This window comes from Benincasa hispida, chromosome 11 (genome assembly GCF_009727055.1).
Source record: "Benincasa hispida cultivar B227 chromosome 11, ASM972705v1, whole genome shotgun sequence".
In the NCBI taxonomy this organism is placed as follows: Eukaryota; Viridiplantae; Streptophyta; class Magnoliopsida; order Cucurbitales; family Cucurbitaceae; genus Benincasa; species Benincasa hispida.
The window spans coordinates 45,284,845-45,292,823 of NC_052359.1; positions in this window are offsets into that span (position 1 = coordinate 45,284,845).

Here is a 7,979-nt window from a genome sequence, read left to right on the forward strand (position 1 = left end):
TCTATGAAAGTGTGTTATCGATATACAAATGTTGGTAATTAGTGTGTTTATTTCATATTTGATGAGTACTTATAGAATGGATTGGAAATATTAATTCTTGTTTGTGGATAAATTATTATAGAAGTGTGCTTCATTGCAGGTAACTTTGTATTTAGTTTTGTGGTAGAGTGTATTGTTCTATCTATTGTTATATTTCAGGTTTGAGTTTAGTGAATTCATAGGTGGAAGACAAATATTGTTGGTTTGCCATGTAAAATTTTTTATATTTTTTAATAAAAAAAACAATGACGGACATTTCCTGACCCAATACAAGACATATAATGTCATGTCATTTTTAACTTTTTTATCGATATTTAAAATGGATTCGACAACGAAATTTTTTTTTTAAAAAAAGGACAATAATTGAAAAAAACGGACATGGATTCTGGGCTTCAATGTCGGTTTAAAGGGCTTCAATGGATTATGGGTTTCAATTGACAAACGTGTTATTAAAGTCCTTTAATGTCGGTTTCATTTAATGTCAGTTTAAAATCGACATTAAAGGACTTTAATAACACTATCTTTAATATCGGTTTAAATTCGACATTAAAGTCCATTAATGTCGATTTAAAATCGACATTTAAGTCCAGAATTCTAGTAGTAAAAAAGTAATTTTTCTTTCAATAATTTATTAATATAAAATTAAAAGTCCAGGACCATAATAGTTAATGCACTGTTTAGGTATTATTTCACTTTTAGTTTTCTATTTCTAAAATTTATACTTATTTGTCTACAATTTCTTGAATATTTTACTTTGGTATTCACTCTACTTTAGGGAAAAGTTTGAATTCTTAGCCAATTCTAAAAATAGATGAACAAGTTTTTTTAAACTATTTTTTAGTTTTAATATTTGGCTTACATTTGAAAACAATTGTTATAGAGGTAATGTAACAAAACAAGTAAACTTATAGATAGAAGTAGTAGTTATAAACTTAATTTTAAAAGACAAAAAGAAAAATGTATTGTTTTATTTGGTAACCATTTGATTTTTTGTTTTTTAAATTTTAGCAATTAAACTTACAAACACTACTTGTACCTATAAGTTTCTATATTTTTCTATCTTCTTTCTACTCATGTTATAAAAAACTATGCCAAATTTAAAAAGAAAAAAAAAAAAAAGTAGCTTTTCAAAAACATGTTTTTATTATAAGGATTCAACTAGAAATTGAAGTGTTTTTATTATATGAAAACTATAATGGATAAAATAGGAAACAAGCATGAATATTAGAAACCGAAAACTAAAAATCAAATTCTTATCAAATGTGGCCAAATTATCAGATAAATATGGTATTACATCTAAAAATCAATTATATGTTTTTTAAAAAGAATTATGACGTTTTTCATCTTTCTAACTATGGGATCCTCAACATGTCCATTTAGAATAGAATCTCTTTGCCAAAGAGAGCTTAACTCAACTGTAATTGCCATGACTTTCCTCCATAGAGGTTGGAGGTTTGTTCTCCTATTTTCGGGATTGTTGTACTAAAAAAAGAAGAATATTGCCTCTTTGGTTCACCATTCTCAAGTCATATCTATATTTCTTTAACCGAATACTTATTTAAACGTCATGAATTTGTTACCATGGTAAACATAAAGTTTAATCTCAAAACCAATCAGTAATATGAGGAATGACCTTTGTGTTATAAAGATAATGTCTTGTCCTCATATTTTTAATATGAGATCCCCTAATGTGTTAGAAATTATGAGATTGGCAATATTTGTTTTTACGTCTTTAGATGTTATAAAATTTTTTATTGTTTTGATGGTTTTTGAAAAAGGAATGTTCAACAGAAACGCTGATCCTACAAAATACTTTTCTTATCAGTGGTTTCCTTATTGTTGTCTTATTTTGCCAATATCTTTTCCTTATTCAGTTTGAGACTGCTATGGAAGTTTGAGTTGCTCGTTGTGTTCCCATTGTGCATTTTTAAAGGACGCTTAGTCCTCCATCTACGGTTGGTCGTTTTGTTTCTAAGAGAAACATTGGTTATTTATGATTATGACTCTAGGGTTTGGAGAAGTGCACTATATAAACTCTCTAACCCTAATAGCATCATTTTATATTAAAAAAAACATTCTCTCTAATAACATTGTTCTTTTTTTGCTCTGTAGACGTAGCTAACACACTGTTAGTGAACCACGTAAATTTTTGTGTTAATTCTCTATTCTTTTACGTTCTTTTGTATTCTTTAATTGTTGATTTTGTAACGATATTAAACTCTATATTCATATGGGTTATTTTCAAATATAGAAAAATGAACCAAAATATTTAAAAATATAGCAAAATTTCACCATCTATCTATAATAGACCACGATAAACCGCGATAGACTCTATGTGTTTATCTGTGTCATGATAGAAACAGATAGTAGTCTATCGCAGTTTAGTGCGGTCTATTGCAGATACTATGATATTTTGCTATTATTTGTAGATAGTTTCAGCAGATTTGTCATTTAAAATAATTTTCTTATTTACATTTAAAAAATACTTAGGTACATCCAGGTTACACTCGTCTTTATGCAACTTATCCAAATGTCTAATCATAGGTTATCACACATGTGACAAAGTTTTCTTATTTTAAAAAAGAGAGTATATATATTTTATTCACGAATGAAAGAGATATATACATCATCTACGATTAAAGGAGATGATGCATAAAGACGAGTGAAGTCGGAACTACACGAAGAGAATGTTAGAAGTAAGAGGAAAGTAGAGTATTGGGAACCTTGGATCCGCTCGTGCGATAACATGAACACAAATATAGATGAGAGAGATACTGTGGTAGCAATGATTACAAGAGAAAGAGAGAGAGGCACGCCGCACGCTGAGCTAAAAAGAGATATGAAGAGAGAGCAGAGAAACAGGTTTTATTCCCATAAAATCAATTGCTGTCTTCCCGACACTTTGTTCCAATCACCCATGCATTTGTCTCTCTCTTTTCTCTTTTCTTTCTTTTTTAATTTATTAATTCCCTCTCTTGCTGATAATAAATATCCTTTTCTCATTACCCTTTTCACTTTTTTTTTTCTTTTTATATATATATATATATATATATATATATATATATATATATTATAATAATAAGTCTTCCAACTTTCGTGTTTGTATCTAAAAAGCATTCAAATTTTCAAGTGTTTGATACTTTGATGATTTATTTTTTAAATTTTATGTCTAATAGGCTATTCAATTTTAAAATGTTATCGGTGGATATATCCTTAAATTTAAAGTTCTTTTGACGATAAGTTATGTCTCGTAATTTTGGTAATTCGTTGATTTTCATTTTAAGTTTTTAAAAAATTTTGCTTGATTCTCACATTTTATTTTATAATGTGTTAACCAAATTTCAAAATAACAAACAAGTATTTAGAAACTACTCGTTTTAGTTTTTCAAACATGACTTTGATTTTGAACACATTCCTAAAAACACTAATATAAGTAGAAATAGTGTTTATAAGTTTAATTTAAAAAGGGAGAAAAAACAGCAAAAAAAAACAAGTGATTATCAAACAATGCTTATACATTTAATTTGTGTCAAATAGATTCTCAAAACATTAAAAAAATTTATGATGTGTTAAATATTTTTTAACAATCATGAATCAAATAAGTATAAACTTGAAAATTCAGGTCTCATTTGGTAACCATTTGGATGTTGGTCTTAAGTTTTTAAAAATTAAGTCTATAGACACTCTTTCTACATCTAAATTTCTTGCATTATTATCTATTTTACCAATGTTTTCTTAAAAGAAGCCAAAATTTGAAAAATAGGAAAAAAGTAGTTTTCAAAAACTCGTTTTTGTTTTTGAAATTTGGCTAAGAATTAAACTCTTTTTCATAAACAAGTTTAAAACATTCTATGAAATTAAAAGGAAAAAGAAAAAAGAAAAAAATAAGGTTCTATTTGGTAACTATTTGGTTTTTAATATTTGAAAATTAAGTTTGTTTCCTCTCAATCTCCTACAATGATTTGCATCTTTCTTAAGTACAAGAGTTGAATTCTTAGTTAAATTCCTAAAAGAAAAAGAAGTTTTCTAAAACTACTTATCCAATTTTCAAATTTTTGCCTAATTTTTTAAGACATTGGTAAAAGTTAAAGGGTTGTTTTTAAATATAAAAAAATAAACCAAAATATTTACAAAATATGACAATATTTTAGAACTATCAATGATAGACGCTGACGACTTCTATCAATGTCTATCAGTGATATTGATAGACAATGATAGACTGATAGAAATCTATCAGTGTCTATCATTGATAATTCGAAAAATTTGCTATATCTTATAAATATTTTCAACAATTTTACCATTTGAAATAATTTTCCAAAGTTAAATAACAAAATTAAAATAAAAAAAAAAAAAAACTTAGGGATAAAATAAGAACCATTTATAAACTTAATTATTTGAAAAAACGAAAAACGAGATGATTACCAAATAAAATTTGAAAAAATATTAAATGGAGAAATGAAACCCTAATAAGGACACAAGTGTGGATTGGAGAGAGAGGGAAAGTAGGGTGGTGAAAGACCGAGCAACCACCAAAGTGTTTGAAGGGCATACCCCACAACTCCCTTCACGCCAAAGCCTTTTTGTCTCACTTAGATATGTGTTTTGTAATGTTGTGGTTTGTCGTGTAATTGTCGTGTGTGGATGATAGTTTTATAAATCTATGTGCCCCATCATTTGCTGCCTTCTCTTCAGCATCTTCTTTTTGCACGCTCCTCTCTCCCTCTATATTCATTTTCTTCATCAACCTCTCTTACCCTCTTTCTCCTTTTATTCCCTTTTTTCTTCCTATTTCTTTTTCCTTTTAACAACTTATCCTACCTCTTTTTACTTCTTTTCTATATATATAGTTCTTATGTCACTCTACTCCCCACCGTTATTGATCCTTCGGGTGTAAAGAGCACATTTGGAGGTAAGAACTGTTATATCTCGGTGTGGTATTGTCTACTAAAGCAAGCACTCCAATGTTTGTAGGATTTTGTTAAATCATCGATTGACTCAAAAGTTTAACCTAATAAGTTATAGAAATTTTAATTATATTAACAGTTTAATGAAAACACCCCCTCACAGTTTTAACAAAAACTTGTGTACTTTTGTGTCGACGAAAGTGTTTCTTTTGACCTTTTTGCACGTCAACTTAAATATAAATATTTATTGATAGTCTACTGTCAGTATATGTATTTTAAAATTAATAATTAATCATAAGTTATAAATAACGGTTTTTTATCACGAGCGTCAAGTAAACAAAAAAAATTGTGTGTCAACTAAGTTCAAATTTGCAATAGTTACCCAACAAGTGGAAATCAGGATTAATTGGGGAGAAAATTACATTAATTATATGAGTTTGAACTCATGATTGTCTTTTGGATGTCCTGCTCTGATACCATGTTAAATCACTGATACACCTAAAAGTAAATGACATTATAATAAGAGTTTGAACACAAGATTGATCTCCTTTTGGGTTAGAGCAGAAGATTTGAGAGGTGATGTGTTCAAACTCCTACAATATTATTTTCTAATCCCCAACTAATATTGTCTTCTATTTGTTTGGTTTTCTACATATTTCAAATCCACAAATGAAAGGAAGTATTGAAGTGAATATAATACTAAAATTTCCTTCACTTATCAACTTAAGTTTTTGGGTCAATCGATACTTTAACAAGTCTTTGTATGATAGAAGTGCACTTTCAAATCAGCTATGATTATAAACTACTAGTAGAAGAATATTAGGTATATGTGTACTGATGCTGATCAAAATTTTGCCTTGAGTGAGTATGAGTTGTAGTAGTAGCTTCAACAATGACCTAATAAGATTTTTTTCCAAATGAGTTGTACTACGATTGGCTATGAATATGAATCTATGATGACATTACTATCGTGTAATAATTACATAGGTGTTGCCATCAAATATATTACAACTAAGCATATATTATATATTATTATGCATAATTAGTCACCTAATTGTCTGACATGTTGAACTTTTTGCCATGAATTTTATATTGATTTTTACCATAAAGAATGTAGATAGGTTGGCTGTTTGTTTCCCTTAATTGGCTTAATTAACAAACTAAGCAAGTATGTCTACATGTGAACATACTCCTTGTGCAGCCTAATGTATTATGTTAATAAACCTCACACATTATTTTGAAGGAAGAAAAGGAAAATTTCACATAAATTAATTATATTTTAAAAAAATAATAATCTTATCTACATGACATCAATTTTATGACCTTGATTACTTTTTTTCTAATTTGATTTTGATTATGCAGCCAATTATATATCAGTCAACAAGTGCACATTTAATTTATGTATATTATTGATGGTGGACTACATATTACATAGAACACTAAAACTAGCATATCAATAACAATAATATGTGCATTTCAATTATATAGATAAACTTACGTATATCACAAATGTGAATATTTCAGTAATAGTTGTATCGATATACCGATGATGTATCGATAATAGATATATCATTTATGTATAAATGATATATTTATCAATTACAATATAACTAAAGTGTATTAATGGCATTTGTTAGAATTATTCGATGTCTATGAATGATACTATTGTTAATTAATTGACGTGTAATTACATATATCAATGAGTAACCTAGAACACATTAATGGTAAACCCACTCTATTTTCTTTTATTAAAAAAGAACATTGATGTATATATACTTAATTCATTGTGTTGAGAAGGACGTTGTGGAGAGTATATAAATGACATGTCTATGTCAATTATCAAATAGATACATTGAAGTGTATCGATGATGTATTCAAGTCATTGACATACTCAATATAAACTATATCAAATAATTCTAGGTATATCAATGATGTATTAAAAATATGCATAAATAGAAGAATATCAATGATAATCAATTATAAGCCTGTTAATTTTACATACAATTAAATTATATATGTGTCAACACACTTGCTTAAAATGCATGCAATTTGAAATATAATATTGTGTATCAATATTATATCATTATTCATTTAAAATTCAATTTGAGTAAAACATTGGCATATTTTGTAAACTAAAAAAAGTAAGAATGTTTTAAAAACAAGGTCAAATTTTGAAAATTAAAAATAGTAGTTTTTTAAAAAAAATATTTTTAAGATGTGATTAAGAATTTACCTGCTATAATTAAAGATGCAAACTATTATAAAAAAAAATGTAAAAAAAATAGACATAATTTTCAAAAACTAAAAACGAAATATCGCTTTTTAAGAACTAAATTTTTAATTTTAAAGTTAAGGTACTAAGTTAAATTGACTCTCATATAAAAAAAAAAAAATTGTGATTAAATTTGTAATTTAAAGAAAAAACATGGTCTTCGTGTCCACACAGATGTGTGTGTAACATCATAATTAATTATGATTTTTGTTTAAAAAAAATTGTGCCTTTTACCCATGATTACACTTTGACTACCTTTTTCCAGTCCAATAGATTTTTTTATTGATTATAATATTATTCTTATAAAAAGTTAAATAAAGGGTTCTAAATACAACAATAAATTATATTATTGTTATTAACATTTTTCATCATTAATAATATAATCACTATCAATGTGAATGCTCATTACCTTTCGGTTGTTCTTCTCTTTTTTCCCTCCTTTTTTTGTGCTTTAAGTTGCATATTTCCAAGAGGTTGACAATATACAATTGTTCACATTATAATTTTACTTTTAAAAATAGTTTTAATAATAACGGATCGATTCCATCTCATATTCAAAAGAATAGTAATGTAATAACTGTTGTAAATTTGAGAATACAACGAGAATATGAATGGTAATAAAATATAATATTAAAATAAATATAATATGATAATAAAATAAATAAAATATAATATATAAATAAATAAAATAAAATAATAAAATGAGAAATGAGAAAATTCTCAAATTTCTCCATTTTCTCCAACTTGTATGGAATTTGCCCAAT